General features: G+C 37.9%; 1 long non-coding RNA gene across 1 annotated transcript; it reads right to left on the minus strand.

The window, feature by feature from the left end:
* Positions 1-10,628: 10,628 nt before the first annotated feature.
* LOC120757328 (uncharacterized) lies at positions 10,629-15,223 on the minus strand. The gene is made up of 3 exons (XR_005702464.2): positions 15,085-15,223; positions 13,662-13,749; positions 10,629-10,818 (listed from the first exon to the last, which is right to left on the minus strand). It is a non-coding gene; the product is annotated as an uncharacterized LOC120757328 (long non-coding RNA).
* Between the last annotated feature and the right edge of the window lie 7,846 nt (positions 15,224-23,069).

The raw sequence follows: 23,069 nt of genomic DNA on the forward strand, positions 1-23,069 counted from the left end.
GGGTTTGTTGTGTTTTGGGGGTTTTGTTTTTTGTTGGGTTTTCTCTATGCTTTTTTGGTTTTGTTTTTAACAAACAGGAAATGTTACAAGTAGCATCTGGTTAAAAAACTGTGAGCGTAATTTTGGTGTTAAAAGTTTAATAAAGAGTCTACTTCTGAATATACTTGTTTATGCAAAGACTTGGATTTTTTTATTTTATTTTAGTAAACAATTTTGCTATGTAGATTAAAGCTGAGCTGCACAGTCATTTTGCAAGCAATTATATTCTTGGCACTTTTCTGAACATAATATAACAATTACCACAGCAACTGCATTTTATCAGAGCACTCCAAGCATGCAGCAGGTTAATATCAGTTTTCAGCAACTTCAGATAATATTTCTAAGATGCTAATGTTAGGCAGTTTCAAATGAGCAAACAGCTTCTGATATGAACTGAGCTCTGGTCTTTTAAGATAATGTGGTTATATAGGCCCTAATCTTATAAGTAGTAGGACTACTGTCCCCCTTATAAAATACTGTTAAAATTGACGGGACCCTGTGCAAACAGCCTCAAATGCAGGACTAGTTTCATGGCAAGAAATACAGACTGATTTAAAGGCTAATTTTCCAAAGGCCACTACATGCTGCACAGCTGGGTTGGGATCTCGGTGCTCCCATTGCCTGATGTGGGACAAGCTGCCCCCTTGTACAACTTCCCCCTTTACCTCAAAACCTTTGCAAGAATCAGCCTCTCACTGAGTATCCTGATACTATCCACTGCCCTAAAATTATTTTTTTATTAGTCCAATCTACACTGAATTTTAAAGATATGCATTTTGGTTTGAGCTATTTGACTCCTGATGAAAAATCCCCAAAAGAATAATCTCATTTTTTGTGTCCCAGTTCCCCTGACTGCTGACCCTTGTGAGAGTTTTGCTGTTGACTTCACAGAGAGCAGAAGTAGGCCCCAAAAATGTATGATCCTCCAAAGTCATCCAAGCTGTATCTCTGCATTTTGAATTCGGGACACCGCTTCAATACAGTGACTTGTTATCATTTTAAATGTCTGGACGGAATACAAATATAGATAAAAGTAGATACTAATTATCACATGTATTCTCAAGGCATGCATGGAGGGAGGCAATAAAGATGAGGGGAAGTTTGTGGGTTACTCCCACACATAAATCCTCTGGGTGTCAATGGGTGAATAGACACTACTTTAGTCTATTGTGCAAAGCTGGTTTATAGCAACAGTAAGCTGAAACAAAGAAACTATACTAGAAAAGCAAGTATCAAAATACATCACTACTAAAATGCCTGCAGGTAAGCAAGTAGTTCTGTAGTATATCCAGAAACAGGAGTCAAGTTTTTTGCACTCAAACCTTAATATGGCATATGTGGGGAAAAAAAAAAAAAAAAAAATCCCATTGAAATAAATAGACCTATTCATTTCAGAGACAGTGAAAAAGAGACGAACTTTCTTTGCCTCGCCACTTTAGAGCCCCTTGATAGCATTTTCCTTTTTTATTGTCTTTTAGATATAGATGCCCCTCTGCTTAAGTATCACCAAAGCTACTAGTAACAAATACCTAAATATATAACAGATGCATAAGTGCATCTTGGGATAAATACATTATGGACAATTAACTGTCATCATACCCCTCAATTACATTTTCACCCGCTCCTGTAGTGTACACCTGTGGCTTGTTAGTACTGCAATAAGTGTTGGAAAGCAACTCTAAGGTTCAAAGGTAGCGCTGCTAAAATCTGTTTTCCTATATTTTCTTAAATGTGTATTATATAAATGTGGAAACAGAGAAACAAACACAGGAAAAAAGAACAGTACCGTTTTGTTTACTGGCTGACACTGTTGATCTAGTGAAAATTTTTCACTTTCCCGTTGTATCACACAAGAAAGACCATTTGCATGGAATACTGGGCTGATTCTGAATTCAGAGGAGTGTAGAAATCTAGCAATCTCTATAGTAAACTCTGAATAATGTAGAAATTAACCCAGAGAAACGGCAATCAAAATTCACTTTAGCACCATTTTCAACATTATTTTAAATGCCACTTTCTCTTCTGTGAGGGAATAATATAAGGACCACAAACACAATTTGAGAATACTTTGTAATGCACACTGTTTTTAGTAAAATGGAAAAGAACTTTTTAGAAGCATAATTAAAACTGATACATAGCTAGGTTACATTATAATCAAGTCTGCAAGTTTGCAAAATGGATCTTTGTGCAAGTTAAAGTAACTATTGGATATCCTTACTATAACATACTTAGACCCATAATAGCTCCCGGAAAGATTATATATTATTAAACATGTAAGTGGCATAATTTAGTAAGCTTTGTATATGACATTGATAGATTGCCTGTAAAGAAAAATATTAAACAAAAATATACTGTACAAATGTTCTTATAATTGTAGCTGAAGGCAAATTCAGCACAGAAAAACCTCTCTCTGTTCATATCCCAATGTCATTAACACATTTTTGTGGCTTTGATATTTGTTTATGTACTGATAAGGTAAATCAGCTGAGAAAAGCTAACCTTGTCCCCATTGACTCAGGTACAGTTAGATGTTTACCTACTCACAAATAAATTTCAGCAGAGGTTCTTACTACTTTCCTTTTGGCAATAGAAAATTTGGGTTTTTTTTCAAATCTCCCCCTAGCTTTTTCTCAGATCATTTGTATATGTAAAATCAATATCTTTTTCTGTATAGTGAGCAGTGGTGCCAGATGACACCTCTACAGCATTTTAGGCACCTTCCTTTAATTGTATTGTTTTTTCTTTGCTTGTCTTTTAAAAATTCTGTGAAGGTGAGCTGAAGGACATGACACCCAGGCATTCAAAGACAGCATTAAAGAGCTGCATTTTGTTCTACATCCCCTGTGACTTACCTGAGAGACGCTGAGAGGCTGGAAGTTGGCCTGTAGAATTAATGAAGAGTGTTGCAGGTGCTTATTTATAGGCAAGAATCAAATAGGCCTGTTTTGACCAACAGTGACTCAGGGATTATCAAACAGCAGCATTTCAACGTGCTCAAGCAGCCCTTGAAGAACTGGGTCAGCTCACTAAACGATAACAGTGACTGGCCAGTCAGCATAAGCTGTGATGAGTTATATCATCTTTGCTAAATCCATGGTCTCAAAAGAGTTTAATCACAGTTGCATGACACAAAGCCAATGATTTGCAATGACTGTCAGCTAATTTGCCTTTTTGCAATCACATATGAACAAAATATCATTAAGTGGACTCTAGAAAGAGCAAGAGAAGAGACATAAACACAAATATTTGAAAACTGTTAGCATTACCTGCAGGGAAAATACTTAGCAGAAACAGGATAGGAAATACTTGTTAAATTGAGAAAAACCTTTCTGATACATGCTGTGTGCAAATCCTCTGATGTTTGTGTGCCTCATTGCATGTCTGAAAAGTCTAGAGATGATCAAACAGAAGAAAAATGCATTACAAAGAATAATCCTGCATGATTCAGGAACTGGACAGGATGATCCAATGCTTCCTTGGAAGCATTACTACTTTTGCTAAAAAGCCTGTGCCATTAAAAACAATAATAAAAACCTGTCATTCCTGTGTCATGGTTTGTATTTTTATTTTATTTTTATAATTAGGAATTCAGTCAAAAAGCATCCTTGGGATTTTAACTTCCCAATGATGATAGGAAACACCCTAATTTCTATTGTCTAAGCATTTTCATTGACTAGCCAGGGAAAAATTAGTATCAGTAGCATTTACATTTTTCTATAAATGGCCTGAGCAAAATCTCATAACAAATCTGCAGTGTAGTCGGAACTCATCTGTTCTTTGCACTTCCTACTTTGCAGATGAGACAGTCTCAAAAGACTGGGTAGGCTGAAGACTGGTTGGACAACTCTATAAGTGAAGTCTCAAGACTCTTGTCATTCTAGCTGTCTAAATTACTTAAACAGGACTCAGAGGGATTTAAAGGGGAGAAACGACATGACAAACAATTATATTCTAACACACTATTTATAACAATGCCCTTTCAGATTATTGTTCCACTCAGACTGACACATTACTGTAATCCCAGGGATGAATCAAGGGACTTAGAGTTAGATCGTGCACAGCTTGTAGGCATAAAAAAAATACGAATAAAGAACTGACATTCAGGAAATATAGAGCGACTCAAGGATAAATTCTGCTGGGATGAGCTTAATTTATCAATGTCAATAACAACGGTGAACACATCGCAAGAATACATGCATATTAATTGAAAATAACTCAGATTAAATCACTGCAGTTTGACATTTTGAGATAGGCACTTTATCTTTTCAAGAAAGAGAGCACGATAAAATCTTTAATCTGAAAACACATCTTAATTGCATGTTATCACCTCCTAATTGCTTCTATATTATATTAAACATTTTGCTAATTACTAGCCTGATCATGGTGTAAATAGCTTGAGGCTAGAGCTCATAACCAGCTGAAGACAACTGGGCACAATGAGGGCCACAAAGAAGTTTATCACTTCGGTGTATTATCGCGGACTTCCATCATTATCAGTGTCTATCCCTCTTTATCTCTGCTTCCCCTGTGAGATAAAGAAGAGAGACAATAATGTAGATCAGAGGTTGGGTTGCATTTCAGTTAATCCATCTATTTCTAGCTCTAGATTTCTAATATTCCCTGGGGACAAAAGTTGTCTGCCTACTGCTGTCACTAATCTACTGCTGAAGAACTGAGGCCAGAATGCTATTTGCTCTACCACGAGCCTGGGTAATGGAGGTGCTCCGGGACAGCTGGAAGCGCGCGCTGCACTGAAACCAAAGGACATGGATGAAATACGTTGCTGTGAGCAATCTACCCACTTAGCTTCAGACACCGGTAACACACAGACGATACATAGGGAGACTCTCAGGCAGCAGCTTGTGAATTCATCAGGAAAGAAAATTATTTATGTACAGGCAATGGAAATGCTCATGCAAAACTGACAGGTGACCCAGCAGTGCAGTCACTGGGGCAGCAACTAATCATTTAGGTACAGCACTTGTTTAAACAATTACTGTTATATAAAATGGGCTGACCAAAACATAACTGTTAGGAGTTTTTCTGAAAGAAAAAAAAAACCTGTCCAACATCACATGCAAGAATTAGGAGGCTTTTGATGCTCCAAATGCAAGGTAATGTTTTGTAAAATCTTTGTAAAAAATTACTTGCACTTCTCAAAGAAACCAACCTTAAGTAGGAATCACAATGGTAAACAGCTTTTCTCACTGTCCCCTTGGCAGAACATAATTCTAGTCAGTGCAAAGAGGATGTGACGATGTGCAGCCCATGAATTTTGATCTCTGTGTTTAAAATTAGATTTTGACTACGTCTACTTTGTCAGGGCCTGCTCTAAGACGTCAGAAGCCTAAGTTCATCTCTGTTAATAAAAGCTTACTTTCTTTTGTCTGTGGCTACAACAAAGACTTGAAGCCTTGAGCTTCATTTGCTAGATGGATTAACCTCACAACTTTTACTGAGTAGAAAGTTTACAAATCAGGCAGGAAAAAAGCAGACTGAAAATGAGGGAATATGAAATATGGATGAATTTAGGACAGAGTTACGAGGTGCAAAAGCCAGACATCATCAGCTCCAAACTGTGTTTTATTGGAAGACCATATTTAATAAAATTGTACATAATTACTTAATCAGAAAGCAATGCTCAAATCTGAAGAAATCTACTCTCCCCACAGAAAGGGAAGCTTCATTGATGGGGTGACACTTTCTCCAGCAAGACAAGAGGGGCTGTCTCTGCTTCACCCTTTACCTTCCAGATTCCCCTACTCACACCTCCTGGACTCAGCTATGAAAGGTTTTTTTTCTCTTTACCTAGGTTTCTATTTTTCAGAAGCAATATAAAATAAGTTAGAGAAGTGGATGGTGGCCCAGTCCCTGGCTAAATGGTTGGGAGTAGATGATCTTCAAGATTCTTTCTAACCCAAGCTATTTATGATTCTATGAAACAAGATGTGTTAACTGCAGCTCTTTGCAGCGCCTGCATCCTCCTGGTACTTGCTGCTGCAGCTGCTGCCCACTTCCCAGGGTCTGTCCCTCTCCTCCCCTGTGCCCCCTGCACCCCCGTGGCTGTGCCATCTCTGCACCACTCTCTGGAGGCAGCACGATGGATCGCTTCAGTGACTTGAGCTTCAGCATGACATTGACATGGATCCAGGGCTCTGAAAGACTTTAGGTCAAAGCTTGAGAAACTGGGTTCCTTGTTAAAAAAAAATAAAAAAAAAAAAAAAAAAAAAAAAAGAAGAATGAAATACAGCACAGCTACCCTGAAGGAAGCAATGATGCACAGATGTTTTATTGCCTTGTAAAGGTAAGACATTTTAGGGAATATATTCTGTCTTTTAATGAGCCCACAGCAGAAGGTCCTAGATTTATCTCAGATGCCAGGATCCTCTCACTCTTTCAGGTTCCCATTATATTTCTCTATTTCCACAACTTTTTCTGTTTCTAAGCTGTGCCTATTTAAAGGGCCTCATCCTTTCTCTTCAGCTTCTAAGCAGTTTTTGCAGGTGGCTGTGCTCTCCCCAAGAATTCCCGAATTTGCCATCTCCACTTTGTCTTGTGGCTATGGGAAAGCCATGCTGGATTCTTGTCTTCCATTGCAAACCAAGTGAGGGGAGGGAGACATTTCCCAGTAGGATAAATATTCTGCCATGGCAGCTGGGTGCAAGGCTGTGCCCCTTGTGTGGTGGTTAAGTGGTTCAAGAGTACCTTGTGCACACAGGGATGCACACAGCTCAAAGGAAAGGCTGTACCACACAACACACAACTCTTCCAAGGGCTCATTTCTGCAGTTGTATTTTAAGCCCATGCTACAGATGAATTTTATGATATTTGCTTGTTTGTGTTTTCTCCTCTGTGTTAGCGTATATTATCTCCACAGACACTAATTCTTGATATAAATGATGCTAAGCAGTAAAGTATGGTCCATTAACTTGATTTTTAAAAGTATCTAAAATTTACGCAGTGATTTAAATAATAATATAAATTATATTAAGTATGTGCAGCAGCAGAGGGTACGGCCTCCTAAACAGAATGAATTTCTCCTTGGAGAGCACTGATTAGTTCATTTTTCCTAATGAATCTTTCGTTATAGTCAGAAGTTCCTTTTTTTCCCCCTCACTGTCTCACTTATGAAGCATGCATATGTATATATGTATGTTCCATTTATATATTTGATAGCTAGATTAAGTAGTATCCTACTTCACCTCCAGAAAGGGCACAGCACTTCTCAAGGAGGCAGCTGCATTTCTTAGGTGAGGGAAACTGAGGCCAAGGCATCTCACCCACAGGTCCTTGACCTATATACTCTATTGGGCCAGCCACTTCAAAGCACGAAATTCATGGCTAAAATCCACTCTGCAGAAATGTGGATGAATACTGCTGTTTCTCTCAGCAAAATTTATTGTTGAGGCCAATTAGAAAGTGTTACCTGTTAAGAATGATGGAGTCATTATTGCTTCTGCCCTGTCAAAAAAGTGCAGCAGATGGTTTTACACTGCCTCCTCCAGTGCTTAGCAATGCCCCCCTGCTTCAGCTCTCCCCTCACTCTGCGTATTCACACTGCTCTTCCCTAGGGCAGGGTGAAGGAGAGAGAAGTCTCCCCATTCCCTTAGAAGTGCTTTACGTGCTCCTGGAAGACAGGCTGCCATCTGGCCTAATGAGCTTTGGAACAAACTGCTTTTAAGACAACTTTCCTTTACCTGCAGCGGCGCTCCTTTGGCGGTTGTTTACCAGCACCCCGGTCATTTAGGCTGTAGTTTAAGATGCATCACAGTTGTTGGTTTTGTCCCTTAGAAATATCAGCGTAGGTAGTGCTTTCCAATAAGTGGACATTAATTCATGCTGAATTACAGTGGGATTCCCAAGAAACTACATATGAATACTGAAAGAAATCATTATGATTAATGATATAATTTATATGTGCATGTTGATGAAAGAATCATAATCTAGAGTAAATTAGTAGAGATTTATGTAGTAATAATTTTGTTGTGCTCTGAGGTCCAGATGAAAACCAACTAAGTGATGTTGTATTGACAGCAGTTCATATTAGCATATCTTAAAGGGATAGTATACCAGTATCAAATAAACAATTTCTAATGCATATTAACTCCATTTCACCTCCGTTCCCCCCTCAATCGATATTGATGGCATTGATAGGAATAAGGTTTCATCCCTTTTATCTTCACCTATGTGCCGAAAAGTCAGCGTGGACGAGATGATTGAAAATATTTAAACAGAAATAAAGGACTTTTAAGAGGGAAAAGTAAATGAACTGACCTGATCCATCCACGTGCTCCGGAGTGCATGAAGGCCATGTGGCTGCATTCAGAGAAGAATTCCATGCCTTCCAGGACAGCTGGTGCGCAGCTCTCCCCAGGGTCCCTGGTGGCCCAGGGCAGCAGCACCCCACACAGCCCCAGGCACCCCACGTGCCACAGATTTGGCACCTCCCCTGCACAGCACAACCTTCATTATCCCAAATGCAGCCCTTATTGCTCACTGCACACAATGCAGCCGTGGCGCTGGGGAGAACAGACGCCATGGAGTGAATTCATAGTTGGTTTCCACACAGGAAAACACCAGGAGAAGCATCTGTTTTATTGGCAATATTTTTTCCAGTGCTTATTGCATAAGCTGGAGCACACCTGAAGCTCAGGGTAGCGTGGGCCTTTTGGAAACTCTGTGTGGCAGAGGCCATGCACCAATGTCACGGAGTCACCTTGTGGGGTTCGAAATGCCAGCCGATGGTAAACACGTAAAGTAAAGTGCATTGCTTGATAATCTAAAGAGGTGGTTGTGAATTGTCACACATTAATCACTACAGCAAATGTTTATAAAATGCATCTCTGAATAATTACTAACTGATCTTGCCTCTGAAATTCTCATGGAAAATAAGAAGTGGAACGTGGGTGAAATTGTCTAGTCCAATTTATTTTTAAAAACAAGGATAAATCATTGACCTAGAAAAATCAGCAATTTTTTTTCTAGGGTGTTTTAGTACATAATATTATTTTTCCAAAAGTTTTTTTTTTTCTTTTTTTTTAAGAACTGGTATAATCTAGTCAAAATAGTTGTATGTTTTTCTAATAAGCAACTTTATCAATCCATCTATGTCAATCAGATAGATCTCCACCCCCGAGCAGTTTAGAGCTTAAACTGTTTGCAATTTCCAAGAACATATCCCCTTAACTATGTGTCTAAGGCTGTAGTGATATGATCTAACAGTAGCACTACTATTGTACAATAGTAATTTAAACAAGAGCCAGAATATTTCCTCCTGTATCTTCCCTTTTAAGTTAGGTATTTTAAATTTTTGCTGCTGGGGACATACTTTTTTTGAAGCACAAGACTGAGTATAGGAGACAATGTTTAAATTTTATACAACCTTGTATATATTAGTTTGTAACAAAGCCTCTTGGAGGAATTAATTCTCTTCTACAGGGAATCAGTGTCAATTCACAGAGGAGAAACTATTAACAACAATATTTCTAATGAAAACCAGTGCCTTTGCATTTTACCTAGTTATGGAACCTGTAGCCACCACTAGACACTGTGCAGAATATCTAACTAATTTTCAAAATCCTCACTTAAACCTTAATTCAAGGGAAAGACCTCTTGATCTTACAAAAGGCATTATTGCTGGAGATTAAACTGCTTGATGCTATCTATTGTTCTAGCTGTAGTCAAGAGGGAATATTAATTGAGATGTTCCATGGATTACAGTGTGTATTCCACAGTGGTTCACATGTTTCCTGGTGGTCTTTCCAACAGGAATAGCACAAATGAGGGGAATAAGACAGATCATTTTGAACCTTAGTTGTTAAGCCATTGTTCTGTTGTGCACAAAAGGTAATGCTTGGTTGATTTGCTTTATTTCTGAGCTGTTCTGATTTTTTCCCTGTGCACCTAATCTCTGCCACTTCCTCTGTGAGTCATCAGCAGCTGGACCCAGTGAAACCACAGGAACTAGCTCCTGGTAAAGAGCTCTAATGGTGCTATTACTCAAGTTCAATTCTCTTTAAGCCTGGTAAAGAAGCATCATGAGTCATATGGTACAGACAAGAGTTCTTTTGCATTTGCTTCTTTAGGAAAATCAAAACCCATGCCTTGCTTTTTGAGAGTGATTACAATGGGTGTCTCTTATACCTATGTCACACTGCCTGTCCTTTGCAGGAAGGATGAAGTGTCATTTTCTTTTCAAGTCCTCATTATTTTTTCTTGCACTTACCAGTTGCACTGCCTATAATTTAAAAGCAAGATCTTAAAAATAAAACAAAACAAAAATTCCCCACCGTTTAGCTCTGTCCTTTCTGCTCATTTTCACTGCACAGAAGTGCAATGTGGTTCACACCTCCATTCAGCTGATTTGATTAGTTGTTGCTGCCATACACCTGCTGCTGTCACTGCAGTAGTCTGTATTTGTGGCAAACATTCCTGCTGTCTGACAGAACAGGTGGATATTGTATAGGAGATTGAAAAGAATGGATGAATGGTAATTGTTCTGCATCCCTGCTTACACAAACTCAGCAAAAGTTGGGTCTATAAAATGTGTCTCATGGTTTAGTAAATAGAGTGGTCAGGCATCTCATTTTAAACTAAAACCAAATTTTTAACTGTAGAAGAGAATAACCTCCTCAGATGAACTTTACAGTGAGACGGCTGGAAAGATTTTATAACCTTTGTTCATTTCTGATACTCAGGCATTTCTATACAAGACAATTTGAAGACTTCAGAGAGCTCTGGGGGATCTCTTTGACTCTTGGTAGGAGTTCCTTTCCTCTCCTGCAATTAAAACAAGTCATTCTTAACATTTAAAAATGGTCCTTATTAAAAGAATGTCTCAGTTATTATCCTCTCAGACTAGCGTTTTGCCTTCTGATGAAGGCTTGCATGCTGGTTGAAGGAGGTTTACTTGAATTGTAATGCAATGCTGCTCAGGGGTGGATGGTCTGTGACAGTCTGTAATGCTGGGCAGCAGGTAAAGAAATGGAGTTTATTGTTCTGCATATTGAACGGACTGAACTATCTGATAGACAATGATCCTCTTGCAAAGTGGACAGGCACCTCTGAGCATACAGGTCCTTGAATTATTCTTTAAACATGAAACAGGGAACACCCTAAAATCCAACATGCTTTCCAAGTCAGAAGTATTTCAGTGAAAAACCCTAGTGACAGTGCAAGTGGCATTTAATGGGTAGGGAGAAATGGAGAAACCCAATACAGAAAATGCGAAACCTCCCAAAGAGAGGTAAAATGACACTGTAATCTCTAAATAAGATAGTTTGTTTATTCGCATGGTTGCATTTTAATGGATTAAGAGCTTCAATACAGCACTCCCAAGTTGTAATCCACATACCACAAGTGATATGCAAGGATCTGCCCCCTGACATGTGAGCCCGTGCAGAGCTGCAGGCTGAGGCGGCTGTCACCACGGCTCTGGTGGCAGCACTTGGCAAGAAAAAGTTGGAACATTGTAGTCCTGGGGATTGAACAGTTTTCCTTTTCATTCAAGATAATTTTTAGGCAAATAGTGTGCCTCATCTAAAGCACACACATTATTCCTCCAGTTTGAACTAAACCAAATATTTTGATGTTTTCATACAATAAATGTCATCTAAATAGCAATTTGGCAGCAGTGCCAAGATTTAAAATTGTTTACTTCTGCCTATTTCTCCAGCTAGTTATTAAATTTGTAGCAGATTGTAAATCATGGTTCTGTAAGAGAAAAATCCAACAAATATTTGAAGACAATATTGTGTAGTTTTTTAATGTGTACTTTTTTCAAATATGCACTTCTGAACTGCTGCGTAATGGAAAAATGTATTTTTCTAAAGGCAGGAAACAAATATAATGAAAATAAAATTTTAGACAGACTGTGATTCAATATTTTGAAAGTTTCCATAAAGTTTTATGGCATCTATTTCAGATTAATATTTCATTAAACTATTTTCATATGCTATCTTTAGAATGATTAATTTGATGTTTTACTTCAGGTTTTACCTTTTATCTATACAGACCACATTAGTGTTTTGGAACCATGCTACTAAAGATTTTTCAGCTCTCAGGTACATAAGAGGCTAGGATGGAACCAAAGAGCTTTCAGTTTTCATCCAGTTCTTATAGATGTACTTCATTTATAGTAGAAGCTAGTTTCGTATTCTTAAAAATGTTGTAAACAATTTGCAGCTGCTTGATTTTTTGATGCCATCATAAATATTCATGATCATTTTCCAAGTTCTACAAAGATAAGGTGACCTTAGACCAAAAAAAAAAAAAAAAAATCAGACTTGGGTGGTACAGAGTGTTAAGTCGTTGCTTTTTCACCTTTCTAAGAATTATAGAGACAGCTGCAAAGCCTGTACTAGACATTACATGCATGTCTTCTGGAAAATGTTTTTCAATGTATTTTAAGCAGAACTGATGAAAAGCCACTGCAGTAAAGCTATGCTGGCAGAGAGTCTGATAACACAGTTTGGCATAAATACAGTGGCCTGACAAGAAGTCAGTGGGTGTGTAATCAATAACTGTGAACGTGACTTTTAATCACCTTAGTAAATATTTTTCAGCATGTCATAGCATAGTTCTTTGGACATAAGAATGGAAGGGAAAGGGAATGACTGCTGGAAAATGGATGGAGGTATGAAAAAAAAAAAAAAAGTAAAACCGGCAAAGCTGTTTGAAAACCTGTTAATTGTTCAGCAAATAAAAATGACACTAAAGCAGAGAAAAAATATTGTATGTAACTAACATTTTGTTCACCCCACAGCAAACTTCTCTCTGTCTTGCCCCTTAAGATTTTCTTCTTCAGCATTTTCACACAATATCTAAAACAGGTATGTTTGTGTTTCAGGTGAAATTTTTACATTTTTTAAGACTAACAGTAGAGTGTATATGGAGACAATAATTGCATCAGTGCCACAAGCCAGTCAGCTGAACCAGGGATAGGGAGGTAGGGGGTCCTGACTAAAATGAGAAGTAAGAAAAGACTTGAGAAGGTGAAATAATTCCACTCAGGAGGATGCAGGACTTTGAGGGGGTTGATCTTCAGTGGCATAAATTGCTTAAAGTGATGCTATATTACATCAGCTTGCCTTAAAAACTTGGGTTATCTGATATGTAATTTAAGCATGGTCTATGTGACTCAGATTTCTAATGATATAGCTCAGCAAATAATGACTAAAAATGACACATCAGTGGCAAAACCCCGAGATTTGTCCCAAAATTCATAGCATACATTTCCTGCTAACACAATGCATCCACAACACACCTTTTTCCTGGAGTATTCACAAAGTTTAAATAAATTACAGGTAATATCTTCTTAAGTACACATATGATTTAGAAATCCATACACCATTTTTTAAATTGAAGGAAAATGTTTAAAGTGATTTCAAAGGAATGAGGTGACGAAACACTGTAAGAAGAATCCTACCAGGCTCCTCTTACATTCAGTATTTGACCATAGATGCTTAGCTGTCCCTTTGAAGGTCAGTGAGATCTAATGTACTAAGCATCCAAGCTGCTTTCAGAACTGGGAATTATACCCCTAACATAAGTAATTTTGAAAATGAGATCTAGCAGAGTCCTGTGGACACGCTGGGTTCAGTAAAGGTGTCAGAAAGCCTCACCTGTAAGTCTCAATAGCTTTAGGAACCCTTGAAAAAACCCCATATTCTTCCTGTATCATTCATCACCAGATGTGAACTGAGTACAGTCCTATTAACAGAAAGAACAATATGAGTTATTTGGGTTTTAATGTTTATTCCCAAATTAGCATGCAGTCTGAAAGAAAAGAGAAATCCAAATAATTTCAGAATAATTCCCACATACTCAGGGATGTCAATGTCATATGGCTGACTCAGAACTCAGCAGCACAGTGAAAACTGCACCACAACCAACTCCACAAACTTCATCACTGCTGCTTTCAGGTTTGAGAAAACTTGTATTGAGACTAATGCCAAAACATTCACTCCAAACAAAGAAATTAAGGATAATCTGCTAAGAAGAACTAAAACAGCGTTATATTTTGATGTATTTCTATATTTTTTTCTAATATGAAGACTTGTAACAGAAGACAATGACATATGAGTTATGCATCCAACTCATTAATCATCTTTATAGGATGCAATACCCCAATATCGAAAGTCTAAATTTCCTTTTTCCTCTCTGTGATTTTAATAAAACTTTTGTTATGCCTATAAGAACTGGAGAACTGCTGCAATAAATTAAGGAAACATCTTTTCCAAGTCAATTTTTTAACTGCAGATATGGGAATTTCAAGATAGTGAACACTATCTAGACAACAGAATGATCTAAACAAAGTATTCACTATTGGCAGAAAATTAAGCAGCATCTCTGCCGCCTAATATTTGCATGTAAATATTAGTCAGGTCAGCTTTATCCATCTGAGGATGCTTAGAATGTATTATTTGTTAATACTTCCTTTACCAGGCAGTACAAGGCTCCTGGGTAGATATGTGGTCACTATGAAACCAAGAACCTTCATGTTTTTTACCCTTAAGAAACTAAACCATACTTCTTTGAAGGCTACTTTTGGAGCATAGAGAGGGATTGTATTTTAAAATTAAAATAAAAAATTCAAGCCTGATTCACAGCAAGTCACATCCTTTCTACATTTCACAGAGATGACATATCATTAGGAAGTGGTGCGACTCTTGGATAGATTGGAATGTCATGTTGCATTAGAAAACATGATGTGCTGACATAACCATGCAAGACCCTTATCCAAATGACAAATTAAATCCTGGCAGTTAAGAGGCACATTTAGATCTCAGTACACACATTCTGCATATACCATAATCTGCACAACCAAAGTGTAAAAGACTGGAAAAACCACAAAAGAAATAGTGCAATTATGAAGTAAATCATGCTTTATTCAGCATTCATCCAAATTCACATCTCAGCCTGTCCTCATGTACACACCTAAGAGTGAGCACAGTCCCTAACCGATCATGTATGCAAAACAAACCTCAAAAATACATAAAATATTGTTTTTAAATGCTAGAAGAAGAGAGAATCACTTTTTATTACCTTCTTAGCTGTTACAGTTGATCTTTATATTTCATTATTTCTCAACTTTTGCTGTGTGTTAACATCTGGGACTCATCACGCTATCTGGCATTTCAACAGAGATGATGTCACTGGTGCCAAATACTTTGACAAACATGGCTACTGCATAAATCTGAAGAACAGAAAAACCAGACAAATTATGTTTAAGATTAGAGACAAAATGAGTTGTTTGTATCATGAGTTTAAGTATGTTGAACACAAACCTGCTTCCCAGAAGGAAGACATTGACTGAAAACTGTAACAGCAAGCATTCCTTTTTTTCCTCTCTCTTTGAGAGTCTGAAGGAGCTTTTGATCTTCTAGTGTCTGTTACAACCTTGGGGAAGGTTAAGTTAACCCTTTGAACAAACATTCCTACCAGCATCCAATTCACACAAAGTAACTTAATCACTCGCTAAATTGAATTCAAACTGCTCTAGAGAACATGAACTGACACAACTCCCTCAGCTGCGATGACAAGGAAATGAAAGGACTGACACTGCTGCAGAAATGCACTGAGGGGCCCATACCCTTGGTTCCAGCTTTGGAGACACCAGTCCTGCGATTTCATTGCACAGAGATGTTGGTGCAGAGGTGGCTGAGGTGTAAGCTGTGCGCTGTGCTGCAGAGACCCACGACTGAGACCTTCCCTTGACATGCTGCTGGGAGGGCAGCACAGGACAGGGGACAGCTCGGGGCAGGTCTGTCCTTTCCCACCCTGCCAATGGAGCAGAGGCGACAACTGCAGAAAGTGCTTCACAGGCAGCTGCTTCTCCCTCCTCTGGAGGACAATTTTCTTTCTCACACTTTTCTTCCTGTGCACCCATCTGAAACCCAGCAGATCTTTTCAAGAATTGTTTTGTTAAAGATGCAATTCAAAAGGGAATTATTCAATTCGGTACTGACTGCTCCCACCAAGAATTCATAAAAGCAGCACGATTTTACCAGTCTGACAAGGTAGGGATGCAGGAGACTGACTTCAGGGACACAGGTTTATGAAGAAGAATAGCACTACAAGCTCTGCATTCCTCTGCTGCCAGTGTGTACCTGTAACAGTGTACCTACTGTTACAGGAGTTGTGATCAGTGGCTTCTCCAAAAACAGCGTAAACAAAAGAGGATGATTAAAGGAGGCACAGAAGACCAGTTCTTGTTATCAGGCCTAAATCTGGCACTGCAGCATTTCCAAGGGGTGATAATTGCATGGGGAATTTCTGCGACATAGACACTAATTCACATTACAGCCAGCTTAATCATGTAACCTCCAAACAACTGCAAGCAATATGGGATGTACATAGCAAGGTACCAATGTCTACCACCCAAACAGATGGACAATCATCTTGGCTGAGACTTATCAGTTTCCAAATAGAAAGTAAGATACTCAACAGAAAGATGTATTTCAGCTATCATACAAAAGGAAAGATGAGACTCTAGATTATATATAAAATGGCAAAAAACCAAAACAACAAAGTGAAGGTGTCAGATAGGGATTTGAGTCTTTTAATCACACTGCTAATAGAATTCAAATAAAATTAAGTCACCCATCATTTATTATGCCAGACAGAGTGCAAGTTCAACTATTAAGCTGAAGAATTATTAACTCAGCTTTCAGTTGGCTCCAAAAGCTTTCATCTGCACTTGATATTGGTGAATACTTTCGCACCAGCTACTATTACTTTCAGCCCTCGGGTATAACATCTTGCACACAGAAGAAGCAGGAACACATGGATATTTTTTCCCACACAGAGGAATATTAGCCCTGATACAAGGACAATATCTCTTTATGCTTAACCATGCCAGCATTTCCCTTTTGCTTTCTACCACATGCCTTTGTGTAAAATCTCTGATAAAACTAAAAGGACAAGGAGCTTTATAAAATAGAATAATCCTACTGGACATGCAATCAATTAAATGAAACATGGAGATGGGTATTTTCTGAAAGCTCCTTACAGGGTCTAGACAAACACAGTGAGATAACAATGGAAAATAGTTTGGCTTACTAATTGTAACCAAATGTATGCCATTCTATCAAAACATTCTCAGGAGGATGTCAGAGACTTTTAAAAGTAAACATATTGTGTCATCCTTTTACTGAAGTGGAACAAGAGTATCCAATAAAAATCCTACATATCAAGGACCCTCAAAGAGGTTTATATATATATTACTGATCTTTGAAAATGCAGCTTGAGGGGTATATTAATAATTTCACCCAGCTGGGCAATAAACATTCCTGCCAAAAGAATTATGTAAAATTACATAAACCCTTTTTAAAGAGAATAAAGTTTCAAGAAGACATAAAGTATAGACTTACTTCACTTTTTTTTTTACAGCTGTTTTATAGAAAGCATTTTAGCATGTAATATCTGTCCTTGTAAAGTACTCCAAAGAGAAGCCAAAATTCAAACCTTTATGTAATGCAGAATTTTAAAACGTTGAAAAAGTTAAGCAGAGAGAAACAAACAAACCTCAACCAAAAAAAAAAAAAAGCTTTTCACAGCTGAAACAATAGATAAAGTAGCAACGAACAGCTAAAGGCAAACACTTTCATCAAGGCTTACTTTAACCTTTAAATACAATACAGTTCCAAGGGGAACTACCATGAGGTTAAAGCACTCGATCATTCTTCAAGTGTGGATTACAGTGTTGGACTCCTATGCTGAAAAATTAAAATCAATTAAAATCTCACATTTTTCAAAAGAACCCAAAAATTCTAAAAATGGATCCAAGCCTGTAACTTACATTAGCAAAACATTCAAGAATATTCCTATCCAAGCTTCACATGAGGACACGGTACTTAATCAAGCAAGCAAAAATTAAAAAAAATCAAGAGTAAACAGAAGTATTTTTATAGATAAAAAATAAATCAGTTTTTCAAGTTTGACCAAGATGAGTAAAGACAGTTAATTTCACTCAACTAGGTAGCAAATTTTGCATTCATTTCAGTCACATAGAGTAAATATGTGACTGGAAAAGCATATGGTGCCATGGGATATTAGCAAGTGCTAAACACAGAGCTACAGGGAATTTCAGCCTTGTACAATGCTACAATAATTCTTGGCTGGGATTTCTGAGAATTCCCAGTACAAATACAACTTAAAAAAAGACTGCTCTTTTATAACTTCATTTTCAGAATCAGGAAGGAACTCCCTCAAACAGATTTTTAATGGAAATTCTTCTAATGAACTTGCAAAATATTTTCCATCTAACATGCTCTAGAAAAATGGTCTTTTATGGGAAAATCACACAAAACTTTAAAGATCCTGGAATAAATTATGAGAGATTGCTAGCTACCAACTAATCTCTCATGGTCCTCTGTCAGCTTTGACATGGGAGAGCCAAGCCTGCAGGAAATATTCCTAAAGCTACTGGGAAAACTTAGCTCTAAGAGGCTGAGACTGCAACTGGCTGGATTACCAGCCTCAGGAAAGCAAAGATGCCATAATATTTGTTCTCTTCATTTTCTTTCCTCCTTCTGGGCAGTGAAGAGATTGTAAACTGAGAAGTAGACAAGTGTGGGGAAAAAAAAAAAATAGGGAACTTTCTTTTGGTCCTTTTATCCTTCAGTAATCCAGCTATCTGCAAAACAGAGAAGTCAAAGTGGAAAATTTAAGCATAAGAACAACTGGATGAGAGCAAAGGTGTCTCTGGCAGGGTCCTATTTCCTGCAGCAGCCAGTGCAAAGGCGTAAGGAAAAGGCGAGGAACCAGGCTTGTATGTTGAGATTCCTTTGCTTGGTTGTACTTTTCCAACCACCAGTTTCTAAAGCACTGCAATGCAGTTCAAATAATAAAAAAAATAAGCTGTGATTAAAAAAAAAAAAAAAAAAAAAAAAAAAAAAAAAAAAAAAAATCATTATTTTGGTAATATCACTTCTTTGAATCCAGATGCCTAGTGAGTTATTGGTCTTGAGGAAGCATAGACAGATGCAATTTCCATAGAAAACTGAGCAAAACGTAAAATGGGGAGCTCAAAACAAGTCACTAAAGCATAGTAATGACAAATTAAACTGTATTTGGGGGCGTGACATTGCTAGAAAAAAGATAACAAACAGCATTTTTTATCATTTCTTTATCATTTCATAAAAGAAAATCAGTAACAAATACAAGTCAACCCTAGAGTTTCTTGATCTTCTCTGGAGTTGTGGTGTTAGTGATACAACCCAAAGAATGGAACAATATGAAATGGATGGCTGAAATATCAGAGGGAGGAGAAGTTGGTGTTGTTGTTTTTTTTTTTTAATTGCTGCTAGCAGTATCCAGTAATAAATTTACTAACTGACTGCCTTTGGTTCCTCACAGACATTTTTTCAATATCTGCTGTTCGCTATTACTTCTTACAGGCCCAGTGTTTCATTCCACACTTTCCATCCACATCAGAGCTCTCTAAGACCCACTGGTTTAGAAGGACTATGCAAACACTGATCTAAGTTCCAACCGAAGTGATTTAACAAACTGAAGTATCTGATTGCATTTAAGGTTTTTAAACAACAGCAAAACTCCAGAGAAAATGTCATCAGAACACATAAAATTACTGAAGTTTCTGAAACAGAAAAACCTGCCCTCCAATATTATGAAATGACAGGTTATGTCTGGTATATTTAAAGAATTAATTTGAAGCACTTTTTCAGCCTTTTATTGGATTTTTATTGTTTACATGACAAAACTGTTTACAAATAAAAAAATCCATGTACAGTTTTGTAGAATATCAAAGTCCTTTGCTATAATATACATAAATAGGTAGATTCACTTGAATTGTCTGCAGAAAACCAGTGTTTATAGGCACATGGATGGATATATGGATAGATGGATGTGCACACTTGTACATTTCTATTTCCTACTGGTTCCTAACTTTAGCCTGCCACAGTGGAATCACTGCAACAGTTCTGCTCTCAGACAGGATTTGATTACCAAGCAAGGGCAGCATTTACAGCCCCTTGATTTTAAATTCCTACAGTCTGAGCACATAGCTCAGCTTTAGCTTGAGAAAAACTTACTGGTTACCAGCTGATTATTGTGCCTTTTAGCTAAGCTTCACAAGACATGGAGTAGTTACATTAAAGAATAATTGTATTTCAGTTAAAAAGGGGGATCTTAATAATGAATAGGTATGTATAAAAATATATGTCCTCTATAGATTTAGAAGGAATCCAGAATGTGCAAACAAAAACCCCCACATATGTATACACAGAGATAGTGAGACACAACCATGCTAAAATTAAGATTCACAGATACTGACAACCAATACCTAATTTGATAAACTTTCAAGGGAGAGTTAAGAACACAAATCTGAAATAAACACATTTTGTGATGCTCTGATGTTTGCTCCATGACAAAGAGAATTCATGGCCAAAATATTATTAAAAGCAGAAAACAATATTATCTAAGTGGCATGGGAGGGGAATTCAGAATGATTTTTTAACATAACTTGTGACACAAAACTTCTCAAGTCACTGTTTGGATGTTCAAGCCTTTGCAGCTATATTCAAGCTGCTCTTTGGATATGCTAAAATTTCACAACTACCAAATGATAAAATTAAATATTTTGGCAAGGGTAACTGATGAGTTAAGAAGAAACTGTACTTGCATGACACACCAATAGAAATGCAAGTCAGAAAACATTTTTTTTTTTCTACGTGGGTTTCTTCCATGCTTCAGTGTGACCAATCTGACCGTTTTAGAATTTCTCAGGCAGATAGCAAGCAATATGAAATTATTCATTAAGACAAATTACTACAATCTTCTGCCTAAATTCATGCAAATTTAACGCCTTACTACGTAAATTATTCCACTACTTTCATTGCAATTGATTAGAGTCAGTTCCCAGCCAGTGTGAGCGACAATGGCATAACAAGGCCAAGTGCAGCTGACAGGAGAGAGACTTTGAATAGTTGCCCTAAACATACTTTGGTCTTCTCTACCAAGTTCGGCAACAACCTTTCAGTGTATTTCATTGAGATATTTTACAAGAATGACATACAGAATTTTCTGGCTCACAGTCTGCAATCTCCTCCACTAAATTTTGGAAGGAATTGACACGATGAAAATTTTCCAGTTGCAGTTTATGCCCTTAAAACAACCTGCTATAATGAAACAGTCTAGGAGTTCATTTTTAGTTTTGTCTGGATGACAAAATATATTCCAGCTTCAGCAGTTCAGGCTATGCTTTCAGAATTTAAAGCTTAAGTTTCAGATATTATCATTTTCCATCTTTTCTGTCCTCTCTTTCTCCTCCACTTCATCCACTATGTTTTGCTGTCCTTCTCAAAAGAGATTTTCTTTTTTTATTAATTACATTTCCTTTATGTGCAGCCCTTCATTCAGCCTGAAGTTCAGAATAAAGTCCTCTCTTCATACTGAAATTAAAATGCAATTGAATAAATTAAGTAAAATGAAAATACCCTAACAATGTTTTCAGATGTTTCTTCCTTTGTTTAGGAGAATAAGAATTCCACCCAGAAACTGCACTCTGCTGCTGTTGTGATCATCTCCACCCTCTCGCTGATTTGTCAGGCTGTCTGTGTGAGCAGCTACTATGACAGCCTTTTGCCGCCTGCTGTATTTTGGAACAGGTGAAACATTTCAGCTCCTGGATGGCCAGATTGGAGTCACCTGCCAAGACATGAAGGAGTGACATAGCTCAGGGGTGCCATTCTCTGGGAATGTTACGGGGTGCCCAGTGCAGTTCTAAGTGGACACCCTCTCCTAATAAACCAGTGAGATGTTACATTTGGGATATTCTGGATCTATTTTGCAGTGACTTCAGAAATTGAAAAGAGAAATGGTTTCAGCAGGAGATAATAGGCTTTATGACTTTTCCCAAATTATTCCCTTTTTAGTAGCCATCATCTTGTCGCGTGACATCTGGAATGATTAGAAGACGATATTTTAGAGTGACAACTGGGCTGTCATTCACAGTGTCAGTCAGCAAACACCCAGGTTGCCCAGGGTTACAAAGCTGGTTTATGCCTTTGTCCTGCAGTATTTAGTGCTGCTGATTCTTTGCCTTGATTCCAGCTGAAGCGGGTCTGACAGGCAGCGCCAGAGGCAGGCAGAGAGCTCATGTCGAGGGTGGGAGTCCCGTGGTGCCTTTGTGTGAGAGGGTTTTAGAGCTTTGGTGGCAGCCCATCAGGCAGGAGACAACTCCAGAGCATTAGGGTGGGCCTAGCAAGTTCAAAAACTCCAGAGCATTAGGGTGGGCCTAGCTTTCAAAAAATAGAAAAGCTATAATTAGATGTGTTCCTCTGCCCTAGGAACACATCAAATTATTTTAGCCCCATATACCTGAATGGGAGTTTCTTACACAATACAGCTGTTTGGAAAATATCCTAAAACAAACCAGCCCAAAGCAGCATTGTGCTCCAAGGATGAACAGGACCTCTCATTCCTCATCAAACTGGCATCAAGAATCATCTGGATTCAGCATCAGCCGCTCCTTGATAACACAGTCCAAATGCAATTTCACTCACTCACTGTCTGTGCACATCTCTGACGAAAACAAAGATCTTCAAAACAGAGACTTTAAATGTGTCAGTCTGGCAACCCAGCTTTGGGTACCAAAATCCTGGCTTTCAAAGGGAAAAATCACCTGCAGTTGTCAGAAAACTCAAGGCAGTGTTGCGAGCACGTACTAGCTCTGATACTCGAGACCAATAGGGAAGCCAAGAAGTAGAGCACCAGACAACCTGCCTGCAGCTTCCCCCCACTTCCCTTTGCCTTAATGCATTCCTTTGACATAAAGCTAACATTTCTTACAGACATAATGGGCAAATGGACTACTAAAAAATCTTAATAATTTTAAACTAATAAACTAGCTGACAAATTGAGATAAGGAATGCCTAATATCCAGTGTGTTTTCAGTGAGCAGGTAAGTAGCTCACTATTATTGCGGTTTCAGACGTGTAATAGTAAAAGCCATCCTACTGCAGTGTTTCACAGACCAGTTTAAAACTCATAATGTGCCTGTGACATTT

Source organism: Hirundo rustica, chromosome 10 (genome assembly GCF_015227805.2).
Source record: "Hirundo rustica isolate bHirRus1 chromosome 10, bHirRus1.pri.v3, whole genome shotgun sequence".
Classification (NCBI taxonomy): domain Eukaryota; kingdom Metazoa; phylum Chordata; class Aves; order Passeriformes; family Hirundinidae; genus Hirundo; species Hirundo rustica.